An 18,808-nucleotide genomic window follows, 5' to 3' on the forward strand; every position below is an offset into this window, starting at 1 on the left:
TCCCACAGTGTCCCCATTCTGCAGTAACCTTTCTCGAGCTCCACTTTGCTGCAAGAGTGTGACAATGTTGAGTAAACCAAGTGACATACACATGCAATCCAACTGGCTGTTCAGCAGATTTCCTAAATCTTGATTGTTGAGACAAGGCCAGAAGAAATATGCGTGTTTTGCTGCTTTTTTCATTAAAAATTAATTAGTTGTAATGCTTTTTGCAATTAAAATGGACTTTGATGTAATGATGGTTTTTTAACATTAGTTCTATAGGAAATTGAATATGACCAAAAAATTTGTTAAAACGAGGATTCATTAAAACAGAGTTCGTTCTGATGGAATTTGGACAATGTATATTTAAAATATCCAACAATTCTGTGAGCCTAACTTACTGTATTATAGAGTCACAGTGAGCTGACACTTTTGCTAGCTACAGCAGGCTCCAAGTAAACCAATCCTCTCCAGGGTGCCAGTCCAACATTGAGTTCTCTCACATTGGGATATCTCACAGTTACATTAGCAGTGAAGCTAACCTACACATCTTGAAATGAATCACCTCATACAATTGTAAAATTCCTATCCTTGTGTCCTGATAGGCTTGGCTCCATGTCACTCTCACCACACAAAAAATATTTCATGTCTGAAATGTTCCATTTTCAAATTGTGGCTAAGCAGATGTGATGTAGCACACCTCATTCAGAAAATGTACCAATTGAAAAGATAAGTTTGTCACTTAACTTGCTGCTAAGTAGCACAATGTAGTGTTTCATAACTAAAAGTCTGGCAAGCATATGTGAAATGAATCAAATATTTCCTGGTAGGAGCAGATGGGCCATGTGATGGACTGGCCCACCATCCGCTGTTTGTTCTTGATTTGTGTTCAGTGCTGCTAGGATAGCCTCAAACTTCTGCCAAACTGAATTGGCCAAAGCAGATTTATACAATGGATGGATGGATAATGAAAAACAAAAATGACCCCTGGAAGAAATTTTTCTTGCACCATCCATTGACTTATGGAAAGCCTACTTTTTATACATTGCTAGAACAGATAGTCCTTATGGTCCCTAGGACAGACCATGACTCCAGCAACCCAATAATGGGAAAAGTGGGTTTACGACTAAACAATCAAACAAAATAGTTTTGATTTTTTTAGTATATTTTTGTAGTGAATACCATCCAAAGATGCTTTACAAGTAGAAAAATGTAAATCATTTCTTTACATTTGTACCATTAAAGCAAGGAACATTGGCAATCGTAAATATGACAGAATGAACAGATAGAGTGCAGATCCCTGCCTTTGGGGCAGACTTTAACTTCTGATGACTTTAAACTGGAAAAAGCAGGTTCAGAAAATGTGCCTTTCATTGCAGTGGCTAGCACGCCCAAGCTAATTCCTACCTTGTGCCTATTGCTCCAACCTAAGTATAAAATTAATGAATGGATTGTTGTATGACTATATGAATAAACAGTGAACTTGCTCAGTAGGGGCCTCTTTAGATTTTCAGACATCCATATAGTGGACAGAGTCAATGAATTAACTGTACTGTCCAGACCCTCTATATGTGTTGTGTCATTTTACTTTGTGTACATTGCTTACAGGAAATAATAATTACTTTTTAATTTTATTCTTTGCTACATTTGTCTAAATTCTTCTTATCGTGGCAGCACCAGACTCAACTGTAGGAGCAGTGAAGCTCATTCAAAATCCAGTGCATGACTCTGCTGCTCTGTGTTTAGTAAGCTTTGCACTCATACGCATAACTTGCTTATCAAATGCTATTCTTTCATATACCGAACGTATTTTATTTCTACTTATTATTATTATGTAACATTGCTTGCCTTCACTTTTATTTACATTCTTGCAGTTCGTTTTTATTATTATTATTAAGCAGTCACAGGAAAAAGAATTTATTGGGCTCTGCTGGGGGTAACATTAAGAAAGTTATTTGTTTTCCAAGAGTCTGAACAAACACCTGATCGGTTAATCGTGCCAAAACAATTTTTACTTTAGTTACCAGAAAGAGTTACTACACCCTGGCACTTGAGAGCCTCACGACCACTGGAACTGCTGACCTGTTAAACCCTGGGGATACGAACATAAGAAATGTGATAGACGAGATGAGATCATTCAGTCCATCAAGTCCAATACTTCTTAAAGGATGTCAAGGTTTCTGTTTCAACTGCATATCTTGGTAGTTTGTTCCAGATTCCTACAACTCTTTGACTAAAGAAGTGCTTCCTGGCTTCAGTCTGAAATGCACTTCCCCCTAATTTCTGCTGGTGTTCTCGGGTACGTGTAAAAGGACTCAGTTGGATATACTTTATCAATGCCTTTGAGAATTTTGAAGACTTGGGGTCAGATTTATGAAACATGTGTATGCTCAAAACGAGGCCCAAAATGTGCGTATGCAACTTCCCACACTAAAGTTGGGGTTTATAAAAGAAAATTTGACAAGAGGACTATTTGAATATTTGCGGCAACTCTGATTCACGTGTACACAACATTTTAGAGAAACTTGGGAAATGATGACACCCTCGATCAAGTAAGGAAATGCAGCCAACCCAGCTAATAAACGAGTCATGCACACAATAATTTGTATGACTGAGCCATTATTAGAATAACGTGCCAAACATTACACCCCAGAAGAGAAAATTATGACGTACACACTGTATTTTAGTTCCACTTTAAGATTACCAAGTGCTGCATATTTGCACTGAAGAACCTTTTTAGTTTTTCATCAGTTTATATCAGCTACCTGTCATAACTTCTTAGGGAATTCACTTACAGATCAGGAATACTTCAGGTAAACTTCAGCTTCATCATGCCTGCTGGAAGCCATAAATAACTGACAAGCTACTACATTCAGGTTTCATATGGCGTGGATGTACATAAATAAAATAATAAATGTTTTTGCCAATATAAAAAGTCAATTCGCAGCAGTGTCCAGTGCTCCTAATGTAATTGAAGCACTTCACTGAACTCATATTATATTAAGGGCACCTAGCTACTATTGTTAACCATACGCAGTTACAATTGTTAACCATTGTGTCTCAGTGTCCTGGGTCTGCCCATGATTCATTTTTTTTTTTGAGGCAAAAATAGCTTTGGCAGACAGTTTGCTGATGGTGCTGTACATGATGGCTAACTTGATAATAAGGCAAATGTCTGAACCGTCAGTTTTTATTTGTCCTATAAGGCCCTTAACCTGCAATTGCTCTGTCCTGGGTATGACATTAACCTGCATCAGGCCCTGCAAGCAGGTCCTCCAACTTGCAGGGAGAACTCAGGGGTTGGTAGCAGGATTGCCATGCCAGCTACTGTAAAAAACCTCACTCTGTTCCTCCATTCAAACTAGTGTGGTGCCGAGGTGTCACCCATTGGACGGCTGTGCTCGGGTCCTAATTTGGGATCTTGTGGTGGTTCGCCGTATGGTAAGTGCAGCAATGCACTATATCGGTGCATGTTCCTGTAATCAGAATATAAGTTTAATATATCACTGTGCTATGTGCAAATATTTTAAATCTGCTTTTCTTTCTCATCACAAAGCCAGATTTAGCACACAGGAGTTCACCATATAAAAACTGCTAGGCAAGCATTTTAAGACAAGACAAGTTGAGGACAAGCTGCGAAATGGGCAATGTGCACTATTTCTATGTGTCAGACTCAGCATGAAATTGTGTGTTCTTTATTTGCCTTGTTTGGAATCTAAGTGGGGGCCTGCACATGGAGAAAGAGTAAAAAGCTTTGGAACATTGCCCGGCACACCTTTGAAGCCGGACGGACGGATGGGAGATAACGTCATCTGATCCTGAAAATCCTTCCAACGCAGTGGCAAAAATGGCAGACTTTATACATCGGGCCCCCACTTTGGTGATGGTCTTGTCATGGCTTCCTCGTCTGTTATGCAGCGTAAACCGTCGATTAAAGAAAGCTAAGTTATTTCTCCGATGTGATTTCTTACCGCCATATTACTAAGGGAGGGGTATCGCCTTTTTATATTGCATCTATATAGTTTCAGGTTATGTAACATGCCGCAATTACTAAAGAACTCACTCCAATAAGGGAGCTAGTGCCCCCTGCTGGATACAGTTTCCAACCTCTCTCTCTATATATATATGATTAATTTTAACAGCAATCATGTCATTGCATGTGACAGGTGATAGTGGCTACCCACTCAGACTGTGGCATCTTATGCTGCTCCCCAACATAGAGGTGAGGTGCTATAAGGCTGTGCATGCTCAGTTATAGAGTGCACCGTAGAACTCCTCAAATGCAGGTGGCTGTGTCTGGATATTTAAAGTGGGAGACTGCTCTAAAAGCCAATGAAGGTCTGCAGCATTGCGATTTCTACATATGTATGATTGTGATAGATAAAGAGTAAATTGAATGCAAAAGTGTGTATGCCAGAGGTTTTAAAAGTCAGATTTTTTTAGCCATATGCATTTTACTGGTTTTTGACATACACATCATTTCACACTCAAATCCAGGCAAAGTTTTGTAAGTAGGACTGCTGAAGTCTCCCCTGCTCACGACTAAATAGGTGTAATTCTCGAGTCTGTCAAGAGTATGACATATCCTTAATTTCTGGGATACATTTGGTCCTCTGCACAGTGTGATGACCAGAATTGCACACCACGTTTGAATTATGGCCTTCCATAAACTTCCATCCTCCAAACTTCTGCACCCTCCATTAGCATATGGAGAAAATAATGGAGCACTGAAAGCACATCAGTTAACAGAGAGCGAGAGCGAGCGAGAGAGAAGACTTGGTATCCCAACCACTGTAGCTGCTTTTATGCTGCTCATTTCCAAATGGGATTCCCAGAAGAGCAGAATGTGGATTATATGTTGAAGGAATCATTCAATACAAATTAAGTATAAATCCATTTTAGTATCATGAGTGGTTTTTATTATTGTTGTGTGGTGGCAATTTTGTCGTCATTGTTGCTTTTAGGTGGTACAGTAAACAGAACTACCTTTCTGCAATTAATTTCCCAGCATTGAATGTAGTAGCACTCCTTCTGGTCCTTGCTTTTCTGCCACGCTCCTCCTGATATCTGCTAGGGCTTCATTTTGTCTTTTGTACATTCTGTGTTTATTGCCTTGTACTGATCAGTTTCTCTATTTCATGTTGTATTGTAATCTCGTTTACACTGTAGAGCATCTTGTGATGGTACATGCTGCTAATGGCCCTGCATAAAATGAAGAATAACTGATTCATTGATTGGACCCTACACTTATTGTTCTCCGTTTTACTTATCCATGCATTGTTTTCACCTACAAAGCGTAAATGGGACTGCAGGTGTGATTGATGGCTGTCTGAAGGTGGCAATCAGGCTGGTTGCTTTGGTAAAGAATTATGTCCTGCCAGCAAATGAAGTGCTAATTAGGTGTCATTTAACAGACATTTGCCCTACAGAGTCGGAGACTACCATTAACACGTAGATAACCTGAATGAATGGATTTATAGGAAACCCTCAACTATTAGGAAATTAGCTGCAGATGCTATGAGAAAAATGTCTTCTAAGAAACTGGGTGTCGTGTTATGCTGGTGAGAAAAGTTTAATTGGCCACTTTGCTTGAAGACTTGTATATTTTTCTCAGTGACTTAATGGTATCATATTTCATATGCCCAATTCGGTTTATAAACATCTTATTGCCTATGAAGACAGAAAATACCTGAAACACTTGGCTATAGACAAAAAAAAATATTTTAAAAATCAACATGAGAGACAACAAACTGACTGAAGTATGCGTAAGATGCTAAAGAAAGAGGAAATATCTGCACTTAGAGAATAGTAGAAAGTTGAAAATTATATAATGTGAGCTGTGTCCCTAAAAGTGACCTGCAATGGACTGACATTTCCATTTAGGTTGCCTCTTATTTCCCTTGATAGAACAGATTAATCTCATTTTAACTCAAGTGCCAGTACACAGTACACTGGATCTACTTAAGCCTATATCACATCAAGCAACTTTTTTGTCATAAGGGTTTTGTCAAATTTGTCCGATCACAGTTGTTGATCTCAACACTGCACCATGTCAAATATCACACGACTTAAAACTGCAGCCCATTTTCACATTTATCAACTGAGCACTGATCTTCCAGAACAGTTGTGCTTGCTCACTTTTTCTAGATAGAGCGACATTTTATGAAGGGTTAACGGCTGCAGTGACTTCAGCAACAATCTGTGCCCTGTTATGATATGGTTAAAACATGAGACATTAGACACACAAGCTTCTCTTCTGCTTGTCAGGTTCAAAACAAAACACATGTTTCTTATTCCTTAGTCACTACATTCTGTGCATTGTATTTCTGGATGAGCATTCACTGGTTCATTGGGCTAACAGCTCTTTTGTGTACGCAGTCTGCCTATCAGACTAACAAAAAAATCAGAACTTTTTGTTTTTTTCCTAGCCAGTCACAGAATAGTTTGTCTCATTAGGTATGTCACATTAGGCGATCGTCTTCATGGGAGCACATTACCTCCAACTGGCTAAGAAGACATATGATGTAAATGAAGGCTACGGCTAAAAATCTCTTGAAAAGTCATCTAATGTGGGGATTAATAAAGTATCTATCTATCTATCTATCTATCTATCTATCTATCTATCTATCTATCTATCTATCTATCTATCTATCTATCTATCTATCTATCTATCTATCTATCTATCTATCTATCTATCTATCTAATGTGTTGTCAGTCTAACAAGGCTGAATGTTCAAGCTGACATTCTTCAAATGAGCACATTTATTGTAAAGCACTTGATTGTAACTAGCAGGTCATAAAACATTAGTATGCATTGTATGCAACAACCCGAATGTAGATTAGATAAATGTAGAAAACTTAGAATATGTAGACAAGTTAGAGAATGCTTTGTATTGATGTAACACACACAAAGAATACTCTGATTGTACATTTGCTAATATTTGAATATGAATGAAAAAGCCAGTAACTTTAGAAAAATCGAGCAGTACAGCGATCCTAATAGAAAGGTAATACAGGACGTATTGCTAATGTTTCACTCTTAAAGCAATTATTTTCTTCTCAAATGATCCCTGGTTGCTCATATAGGGGTCATTTTTCGCATTGGTTTCCATTAGACTAGGTTCCATTAATAAGGACAATGATGGCAAACGTAGAAAAGAGATGGTAAAGATTACAAGAAAATAAAATAGTAAATTGTAATGTAACCACTGAACAATCAAGTCTCGGAATTGCTTCTCTCCTCTGAACTTCACCTCCTGGTCACTCCTATACATCTCTCATTTTTAACACAAAGGTGTTTGCAGGAATGTGGTTTTCTATGTGTTTTCACTTTCTCAATTGGTTGGCAGAAATAAAAAAGCCAAGAAAGAGTTCTCATATCTTTTGACTAAATTAGCAATGTTAGCTACCAATAAAATTAACCAACAATTGAAGTTAATCTGAGCTAACTGCTCTTTTTGTATGTCAAAGTTGCTTGCCTGGTGATTCAGCCAATAACTAACTAGTAAACAAGAGAGCCTGTGTGTTGGAGAAATTTACAAACGTGTCCTCAGTGTAACAGCACTTTATATCTTGGCTGATATTAGTAGCTTTTAACAACACGTAGAGGTCCTGAAGACCTATATGGCAGTAATAAATAATCCTCAACCATGTGTCAGCTAGGTACTGTAACATCAGATAAAATCCATTAAACACTCGATATCAAAACTATTTCACATAATGCTACTCAATTGTTTCTCTATTAAACTTCTCCACTCATATAAAGTGTACCACATGGTTCTATTCTGGTCCCCTATTATATATTCTCCAATTGGATGGTCCATATTTCAAATACATGGTGTCAATTAGCATTGTTATGCTGATGATACCCAGATTTATCTTGAAGTTAGCCCTGACATCTCTTCATCTGTAAAAAAGCTGATGGAGTGTATTGATGATAAACTGCGGACTTCCAAGATGTTGTCACTTTGCATTACTTATTAGTTATGTTACGGTTACACTATTGTTAAGATTAAGGTGACGGGAGGAGTTATCTGATTCAAGACAATGTAAACCAAGGCAACAAACACGCACAATCCAATTGGCTGTCCAGTAGAACTCTGGTAGGTCTGTGAACCCCCAACAAAACATTTCGAACCGCCTATCACAGGCCTCATTCACGGTGTGTGATCTGTGTATAGGAATGGGCAGTTCTGGCTGACAAGATGAAATGAAAACAGTAAACTAATTCCTATTTGAAGTCACACAGAATGTTAATCACTTTTTAAGATTGATGAGTTTGCAAATTTGTTAGTGCTTTTCTATGGGGAGATTTTGAAGTTTCAAAACTTTGTACAGTGAAATTTGCTTCAAGATAGCTAACAAAAATTGAACTGTCTCCACAAATTTCCTGAACAAGTCCTTGAATAAGAGTGCCATATTTCAACAAAATTGTTCCAAGGGGGTCCGAGTTGTTGCATGTGTAGAGATGGACGGACAGACATGATAATCACAAAAGGTGCTTTGTGCATTATCTGTGAACACACCTAAAAGTGACACATTTAAAAATCATTGCAATTGCTACATCATATGCATGCTGTTTTTCAGTCCTTACATCCATTTGGTATGAATTTGAAGTCTGCGGTGGGTTGGCACCCTGCCCAGGATTGGTTCCCTGCCTTGTGCCCTGTGTTGGCTGGGACTGGCTCCAGCAGACCTCCGTGACCCTGTGTTTGGATTCAGCGGGTTGGAAAATGGATGGATGGATGGATGGATGAATTTGAAGTGTAGGTTGATCTCATTTTTAATAGAAGTAGTTTAATTATTTATTTATTTTATAAACCAAGTGGAAATGCATTAGCTCTCTTGCTTATTGTGCTTTCTTCATCACACTGTTCCATTTAGATTGTGTTAGGTTACCTGTGGCTCAGTTCTCTCAGATCACTGTAATAAAGTAACTTGTAATTCATTTATTGTACTCCTTCGATTATATTCACCAGACATTACGACACACTTTAATTAATTTCACAAATAAAGACTCGGGGAAGCATGCAAAAATTGCTGTGATACTGTATGATATTAACCAGGAAGAGGGTGAGCAACTTTTTCAAAGTAACAATAACCTCTCCAAGCCTCAGATGCTTTTTGCTGCAACTCCTTCCTTCACAAAGATGCCTTTGCTATGGTTTTATAAAGCCAACCAGAGAGGCCTATAATTAAATAGTAATACCTCTTTTTAATAACAGACTACATAGCTGTTCTTGTCAGTAATGGTTTCGGAAAAGCTTCAATTTTGTAAGGTTTACTGTGAATTCAACCAAAATTTGGAAAAACACACAGCACTTTAAATTAAATATATGATGAACTGCATAACAACACTAATTTTTAGTCTAGAAGATTAAAAAACATAAAAAAATACTCTCTGGTTTTAGTTTACTTTTTCACTTTTTTGAAAGGAACCTCTAAAGGAGGTAAACATAAGACATAAACACAACAGAGAAAATAGATAAAAGAAAGCCAGTGAGGAAGAGGGAACTACTGAAGGTCCTTTTTTGAAATTCTTTGAGTCATGTCTTTTCATGTGCTGCTGCTGCTAGGTATATTTAAATGCAGCCCAAAAATTATATTTTCTTTCTCGATATATTACATACCCTATGTAGTCTTTGGTGATGAAAAAAAAGCAATTGAAAACCATAATTAGACAGACGATATGCCTCAAATGTTCATCAACCGTCACGAAACAGGATTCGAACCTGTGCGGGGAAACCCCATTGGATTTCGAGTCCAACGCCTTAACCACTCGGCCACCGTGACTCACGAAAACCCCTCCTCGAACCGACACCTTAGCATGGTGGAGGGGTTTTGCGTGTCTCAATGATCCTAGGAGCTCTGTTGTCCGGGGCTTTATGCCCCTGGTAGGGGCCACCCAAGGCAAACTGGTCCTAGGGTGAGGGATGAGACAAAGTGCGGTTCATCAAAACCTCCATGATGAATACAAAATTTGGCCCAGCGTTTTCCCTCGCCCGGATGAGGGTCACGGGGGGCCCCCCTCTGGAGCCAGGCCTGGAGATGGGGCTCGATGGTGAGCGCCTGGTAGCCGGGCTTGCACCATGGGGCTCGGCCGGGCACAGCCCGAAGAGGCAACGTGGGTTCCCCCTTCCCATGGGCTCACCACCTATGGGAGGGGCCAAGGATGGTCGGGTGCAGTGTGAGTTGGGTAGTGGCCGAAGGCGGGGACCCTTGGCGGTCCGATCCTCGGCTACACAAGCTGGCTTTTGGGACATGGAAGGTCACCTCTCTGAAGGGGAAAGGAGCCTGAGCTAGTGCGCGAGGTCGAGAGGTTCCGCTAGATATAGTCGGGCTCACCTCGACGCACAGCATGGACTCTGGAACCAATCTCCTTGAGAGGGGTTGGACTCTCTACCACTCTGGAGTTGCCCCGGTGAGAGGCGCCGAGCGGTGGTGGGCATACTTATTGCCCCCCGACTTGGAGCCTGTACATTGGGGTTTACCCCGGTGGACGAGAGGGTAGCCTCCCTCAGCCTTCGGGTGGGGGGGACCGGGTCCTAACTGTTGTTTGTGCGTATGCACCGAACAGCAGTTCGGAGTACCCACCCTTTTTGGAGTCCCTGGAGGGGGTGCTGGAGGGCACACTTTCTGGGGACTCCCTCGTACTGCTGGGAGACTTCAATGCTCAAGTGGGCAATGACAGAGAAAACCTGGAAGGGCGTGATTGGGAGGAATGGCCCCCCACGATCTGAACCCGAGTGGTGTTTTGTTATTGACTTCTGTGTTCGTCACGGATTGTCCATAATGAACACCATGTTCAAGCATAGGGGGTGTTCATATGTGCACTTGGCACCAGGACACCCTATGCCTCAGTTCGATGATTGACTTTGTGGTCGTGGTCGTCGGACTTGCAGCCACATGTCTTTGACACTCAGGTGAAGAGAGGGGCGGGAGCTGTCAACTGATCACCACCTGGTGGTGAGTTGGCTCCGATAGTGGGGGGAGGATGCCGGTCAGGCATGGTAGGCCCCAAACGTGTTGTGAGGGTCTGCTGGGAACGTCTGGCAGAGCCCCCTGTCAGAAGTAGCTTCAAACTCCTCCACCTCCGGCAGAACTTCAACCATGTCCCAAGCGAGGTGGGGGACATTGAGTCCAAATGGGCCATGTTCCGTGCCTCTATTGTTGAGGCGGCTGACCGGAGCTGTGGCCATAAGGTAGTCGGTGCCTGTCGTGGCGGCAATCCCCCGAACCCATTGGTGGACACCAGCGGTGAAGGATGCCGTCCAGCTGAAGAAGGAGTCCTACCGGTCCCTTTTGTACTGTGGGACTCTGGAGGCAGCTGATAGTACCGGCAGGCCAAGCAGAATGCAGCTTCAGTGGTTGCTGAGGCCAAAAACTCGGGCATGGGAGGAGTTTGGGGAGGGCATGGAGAACGACTTTCGGACGGGCTTCGAGGAGATTCTGGTCCACCGTCCGGCGTCTCAGGAGGGGGAAGCAGTGCAGTGTCAACACTGTGTATGGTGGGGATGGTGCGCTGCTGACCTTGACTCGGGACGTTGTGGGTCGGTGGGGGGAGTACTTCGAAGACCTCCTCAATCCCACTAACATGCCTTCCAATGAGGAAGCAGAGCCTGGGGACTCGGAGGTGTGGCTTCCCCAATATCTGGGACTGAGGTCACCGAGGTGGTCAAAAAAACTCCCTTGGTGGCAGGGCCCCGGGGGTGGATGAGATACGCCCGGAGTTACCAAGGCTCTGGATGTTGTAGGGCTGTCTTGGTTGACACGTCTCTGGCAACATCGCATGGACATCAGGGACAGTGCCTCTGGATTGGCAGACTGGGGTGGTGGTCCCCCTCTTTAAGAAGGGGGACAGGAGTGTGTTGTTCCAACTACAGAGTGATCACACTCCTTAGCCTCCCTGGAAAGTCTATTCGGGGGTTCTGGAGAGGAGGGTCCGTGGGATAGTCAAACCTTGGATTCAGGAGGAACAGTGTGGTTTTCGTCCTGGTCGCGGAACAGTGGACCAGCTCAACACCCTTAGCAGGGTCCTGGAGGGGGCATGGGAGTTTACCCAACCAGTCTACATGTGTTTTTGTGGACTTGGAAAAAGGCGTTCGACCGTGTCCCTCGGGGAATCCTGTGGGGGGTGCTCCGAGAGTATGATAAGAGCTGTTCGGTCCCTGTACGATCGGTGTCAGAGCTTGGTCCGCATTGCCGGCAGTAAGGTGAACCCGTTTCCAGTGAGAGTTGGACTCCTGCCAGGGCTGCCCTTTGTCACCGATTCTGTTCATAACTTTTATGGACAGAATTTCAAAGGCGCAGCCAGAGTGTTGAGGGGGTCCGACTTGGTGGACTCAGGATTGGGTCACTGCTTTTTGCAGATGATGTTGTCCTGTTTGCTTCATCAGGCCGTGATCTTCAGCTCTCTCTGGATCGGTTCGCAGCTGAGTGTGAAGCGGCTGGGATGGGAATCAGCACCTCCAAATCCGAGACCATGGTCCTCAGCCGGAAAAGGGTGGAGTGCCCTCTCAGGGTTGGGCGCGAGATCCTGCCCCAAGTGGAGGAGTTCACGTATCTCGGGGTCTTGTTCACGAGTGAGGGAAGAATGGAGCGTGAGATCAACAGGCGGATCGGTGCGGCGTCCGCAGTGATGCGGGCTCTGCATCGGATTGTCATGGTGAAAAAGGAGCTGAGCCATAAGGCAAATTTACCAGTCGATCTATGTTCCTACCCTCACCTATGGTCATGAGCTATGGGTAGTGACTGAAAGAACGAGATCGCAAATACAAGCGGCTGAAATGATTTTTCTCCGCAGGGTGTCTGGGCTCTCCCTTAAAGATACGGTGAGAAGCTCAATCATCCGGGAGGGGTTCAGAGTAGAGCCACTGCTCCTCCGCATCGAGAGGAGTCAGATGAGGTGGATCGGGCATCTGATCAGGATGCCTCCTGGACGCCTCCCTGGTGAAGTGTTCCGGGCACGTCCAACCGGGAGGAGACCCCGGGGAAGACCCAGGACACGCTGGAGGGACTATGTCTCCCGGCTGGCCTGGGAACGCCTCGGGATTCTCCCGGAAGAGCCTAGAAGAAGTGGCCGGGGAGAGGGAAGTCTGGGCATCTCTGCTCAAGCTGCTGCCCCCCGCGACCCGACCTCGGATAAGCGGAAGAGGATGGATGGATGGATATGCCTCAAACTGGAGCAGAATGAAATGCTTCAACCAGCAGAAACCCAATTCACTTGGGTAGTTTCTCAGCCTACCAATAAATAATCCTGAGGTAGTACAGTGGTCCATTTGTGGATATGAATATAATTGTGGAGGCAGGTCTAAAATTCAAATACTCATTCACATCTGAATGCATTCCATTTTAGTTCACAAAAGCATTCCCCAGAAGTGTTTAATTTAGCAATATTTTAGTAAAAATTTATGTGTTTGCAGTGTAAGCATATGACTGGATGACTTGACATGTGGATTATGTGGCATGTGTAATGTGAGGAAATCTTCATGTTATCTACAAAATTGCCGGGTTATCTGATGAGAGCACAATTCACGCCATAACCTTATGATCTTCAGTGACATACTATTTTCTATCCAGTCTGTTGCTCTTCACCAGCTGCTATTCAAATATATTGCTATATATTATATTATTTATTTGTGATGAGCTGCAAATCCCTTTAAAAAATTAAGGTGATGTTTACACTTTTGAACTGTTTGTGTTAGATATTAAAACAGAATCAAGCACATTAGTAGTACACATTTAGATATTTTCTGGACTCTGTTCATTATTCATGACTGGAGTCCATAACTCCTTCTCTAACCACCTTCTAAATTATGATCAAGCAGCGTTCTGAGTGATTTTCAGATTCACACGTGTGTGGAAACAGACACCTTTAATGAATTTACACTCCTACTAAACTCAGTAGGGTTTTGACAAACTGTTAAAGGTTTGACTCATTCTTAAACTGTAAATGAGATCTAATTATGCCTTTAGGAGATTCAAAATATAATTATTATTGCTCGGAATAAACTTAACTCTGATTACTCTCACTTGTTCATGTATCTGTTAATAAAAGTTCAGATTAAAATTATAAGACTGCAACTTCCTAGACCATAAGACCACAGCAATTTCTGGGACTGGGACTGCTCTTTTTATCTGTAGTTTTCTTTCATTTTAATCATTCTGGTTTGCATTTGTTGTTTGTCATAATATAAAATTATATTATATTATATATAATAAATATAATATTTATTAGGCTTATGTAAAAAGCAGACTTTCCCCATAAGGACAGATAAAGTGCTATCTAGCCATCTATTATAGTGCCTTTCATGTCTGTCTATCTATCTATCTATCTATCTATCTATCTATCTATCTATCTATCTATCTATCTATCTATCTATCTATCTATCTATCTCTTTCTCTCTCACTCTGTCTTCTGTCTGTCTATATTGAAACTGCATGTGTGTTTCACTAGGACATCCTGAAACTACAGTGACCAAAAGTTTTGGTAGTGACACAAATGTTGTGTTTTGCAAACTTTGCGGCTTCATTTTTTGTGGTGGCAATTCACATTGTTTTAACATTATTGTGCAGAGTGATCAGATGCATATTAATTCATTGGAAACAGCTTTATTAGCATAAAAAGTTAACTTTATCACAAAAACTGGCACCAAATGATCAGCTAGAAGCATCCAGCAAGCACCAGGACCATCTCATCCTGAGGAGTCAGCCACAGAATTGTGTTGCCACCAGCGCAGAGCTTGCTCAGTATTGGCAGCAGGTGGGTGCAAGTGCATCTGCATGCATAGTGAGGAAAAGACTTTTGGACAGCAGCCTTATGTCAAGAAGGGCAGCAAAGAAGCCACTTCTTTCCAAGAAAAACATCAAGGACAGACTGAAAAATTGCAGGAAGTACAAGGATTGGACAGCAGAAAACTGGTGCAAAGTTACTTTTTTGAATGAACACAGAGCGAGTTGAAGTAGTTATGAAGAAGAAGGGTCAACACTGTAAATATTGACTCTTTACATAAATTAGATGTATTTGCCAATAAAACCTTTGAAACTTATGACATTTTTATAATTGTTCTTCGGTATACCATAGAAACAAGTAAAAAAAAAATTCTGAAAATGCTGAAGCAGCAAAGTTTGCAAAAGACACCATTTGTATCACTGCCAAAACTTTTGGCTACTACTGTACATGACTGACTAGGATATCCTGATATTTGCATCAGCACATTCAAATTAGAAACTGAGACCATATCTAACTTTTAACTTTACATTTTGATAACAGTTTTCATTTAAAAAGTCATTTCATTTAGTCAAGTATCCACCCACAACTCTTAAAATGTTTTTCAATATGGGTATTACATAATGACTGTATCATTTATCTCTATGCTGACTGGTGAACATAAAAATACATTCAAACATGTTATATGAATGCATTTAAATTAAAACACAATGCTCAGTTATATTTCTTCAGTCTGTCAGGCTGCATTAACAAAAGCTTGTCGGACTCCCACCTATAAATAAATGACATATACTGTATTGTTCATACAGTGTGCAACAATGGCTCAAGACTCTTTTTTATTTACTATTTAATAAGTATTTTGCAAAATACTATCTATCTATCTATCTATCTATCTATCTATCTATCTATCTATCTATCTATCTATCTATCTATCTATCTATCTATCTATCTATCTATCTATCTATCTATCTATCTATCTATTTTTGAAAACGACATATATATTTTGAAATCAGTATACTGTGCTTCTGAAAAAAGAACTTTGAATCAATTGCTCCCCGCAAAATAAAGTGATTAGAGAAAAAAGTATAGCTCACAGCTGGGACTCTTGGAAGGACTGGGGGAGGGAGCCTATCCAGAGCATTACCTCCCCCTGGGTTGCAGCAGTCCCTCAGATTCCTGCAGGGCTTCATGGGAGCTGGAGTTTGATGCAGCCCTGTTGGGTTCTGTGGGCGCTGCCAGGGGGTGCTGCAGCTGCTGCTGAGCCCATGGATGCAGCTCTTCTGCCACACCCGGAAATGCTGCCGGAAGTAGGTCAACGAGCACCTGGAGCACTTCTGGGTGCCTTATAAAAGGAGCCAGCAGCCACTACTCCGGGAGCCAGAGTCAGGAGGTGGAGAACAAAGCTTGCTAGGAGGAGAAGAGAACAGAAGGAAGGAAAGAAAGAAAGAAAGAAGGGACTGAGCATTTTGTACCATTTGGTGCTGTGCCTTAGGAAGCGATGGAAGTGCCCCCACGTGTAAATAAACTGTGTGCTGTGTGGCAAACGTGTCCAGCCTGTCTGTGTTGCGGTTAGGGAAACTGTACACACCCCCGGGCTTCACAAAAGAAATCTACTAAGCACTCACACTCTTAATGCCAGTTTATACTTCACACTCAGAACGCATATGCGCACACATCATGACTGCCACGCGTACCCGGCATTCTTTTGATGCATCCTCTGAGCACGTCCTTAAAAATTAACATGACTAGTGAGCCAGTTGCAGTACCAGCAAAAATATGGGTGATGTGTCAGAGGGGGACACTTTTACATTTTTTTGTGCACTGGGTGGTTCCATTAGGCACCCACTGTTGGGACTGGGGGGTGAGAAGTTAAAAGGCTGTCTGTACTTATTAATGGTATTTGCTGTCTTGCAAGGGAGTCACTGCTTTGAAGTCTGGCCTTAGAGAATGTTTGTATTTACCTGGCTTGGAAATATTGGTTTCTAATCAGCATATCTGTACTTATTAATGTTTGGTAACCATACATTTTGTTAACTTGTGTTTTTATTAATTGTTAAACCCAGGCAATTTAGATGTGTCATTGATTAAACTGTTTGTCCAGGACTGACAACAGCAGGGGCTGAAGTAAATATAAACTCCTGGCCAGCAGAAGGCAGAAGGGAGAGTCCACAGGAAACGCTGCCAAGACACTCGGACAGGGCACAGGGGCTCGCAGGCAGACAAGGGTACCTGGCTGGCACGACGTGAGGCACAAGGACGGCAACATTTACTTCCAGGGAGGAAGAGACAGCTCCACAAGGAGACGCCAGTTGTGGGTCCAGCGAAAGAGGGAAGCCGCATGAGAGAACCAAGCGAAGCTGACAGACGAGGAATGAGGCGTGCCTAGGTCCCAACCACACAAGGAGCCCAGAGTAGAAGAAAAAAGGAACAACGAAGAGACACTGACAGGGAGTCAACAATTCGACACAACTTCTGCCGGGGAACAGAGTGCATCCATGAACAATTAAGTGTTAAGGTAACACAGTGCCAAAACCGGACTCTGCACCACTAAAGGTTGTATCCTCCAATTCTTGTTTTTACGGACTTTTAGAGTGTGGACTGTGTATTTTCCTTTTAAAAAAAAGGAAGTTAATTCCTGATATGTTTAGGTTCTGTTATGTTCGTTTATCTTTTTAATGTACCTTATATTGTCTTGTACAATAGAACTTACTGTTGCTTTTTTCTGAAATTACTGTTGTGTCTTTCATTGTGTGTTTGCTCACCGCCCAATTTAAAGAAACCTGTGTGCTATTATTGGTAAATTTCAGGAGTTCCCAGTCTCTTAATAAAACTGGGTGGCGTAGTCGGATATTTTAATGGTGTCTAAGTTAGATTACCTATAAGTGTGACCAGACACCTGTGACAGATGTGTCTGTTAGTTATGGTAAGTGACGTCAGCTTGTTGTTTATTGTCAACATTTGATGACAGGCTTGTAGCTCCAACAGGATCAATTTGCATGCTTCAATGTTTGATGAGTGAACCAAATAATCAAACTTAAATGCTGACATCCAAATGCTTCCCTGGTGCTTTTCTTCATCCATTTCTCACATAGACAATGCAAGCATTGCATACTCCCCACTGTAATGACGCGATACAATTAAAGGTAACTAATACTGTTTTAGCATTCTGTGTCGCTGTTGCTGTCTTTTTTTTTTTCACTTTTGCAACAGCATCAGAATGTAAATTATTTTTATTTTTAACATCATTCTTCCCTCAACTCACAACGCAGTGAAACATTGTTTTCTCCTGTGATGATTTCTTGCACTGACACTTAAAAGTATGTGCGTACTATAGACAGCTGCGTAGCAGCAGCATCCTCAAGCTAATGCGTTGAGTAGCATTATGTATATCCCTGGCCTTAATTAAGTATGCTGAAACTAGAGCGTACCTATAGAGCAAGACTTCCCAAAGTGGTCGATATCGACCCCCTGGGGTCGATTTGAACTTTCTAAGGGTCGATAGTTTCAATAAAAAAATTTGGGGGTCGATGACAGAAAAAATAGACCCCCTTACTACTGCTTATTTGTTTGTGTTTGTTACTTCAAAATATCTATGATTCCAATAGGTACCTAATTAAGAAGTAAAATAATTAAAAAAAAAACACTTTTCTGATAAAAACACCATTACATACCAAACTTGCGAGCGAAAAGGTAAAATGTTTCATTAAAAGAGTCGCACGTAAGAATGCATGAAAATACATTTAGCACAAACATGTCTGAGCATTGTCTTATCAAATGTATCAAAGCAAGTGCGGACATGAAAAAACGTTGCAAGTCACTTCATTTTTATATTTAATATAGTGATTTCAATACAGTATTTGTACTTATTTTGAATTTACATATTTATTTCATAAATGTCAAAAATGTAAAAAAACTCTGCTCGTATTTTTTTGCTTTAATCTTCGTTAGTGCAGGTTTCGATATTAAATGTTGCACACGATAATGCCATATTCATTAGTCATTTTAACTTTATCAATCATTAATTATAAGTGATTAAAATGAAAAGTTTGAAATCTAGTGAAATATTTAATATTGAGTACTGTACAAATTTATTAATTT

General features: G+C 41.4%; 1 non-coding gene across 1 annotated transcript; it reads right to left on the bottom strand.

Annotated features, from left to right (window-relative positions):
- Positions 1–9,691: 9,691 nt before the first annotated feature.
- Positions 9,692–9,774, bottom strand: trnas-cga (transfer RNA serine (anticodon CGA)). Its single transcript has one exon. It is a non-coding gene; the product is annotated as a tRNA-Ser (tRNA).
- Between the last annotated feature and the right edge of the window lie 9,034 nt (positions 9,775–18,808).

This window comes from Erpetoichthys calabaricus, chromosome 3 (assembly GCF_900747795.2).
Source record: "Erpetoichthys calabaricus chromosome 3, fErpCal1.3, whole genome shotgun sequence".
NCBI lineage: Eukaryota > Metazoa > Chordata > Cladistia > Polypteriformes > Polypteridae > Erpetoichthys > Erpetoichthys calabaricus.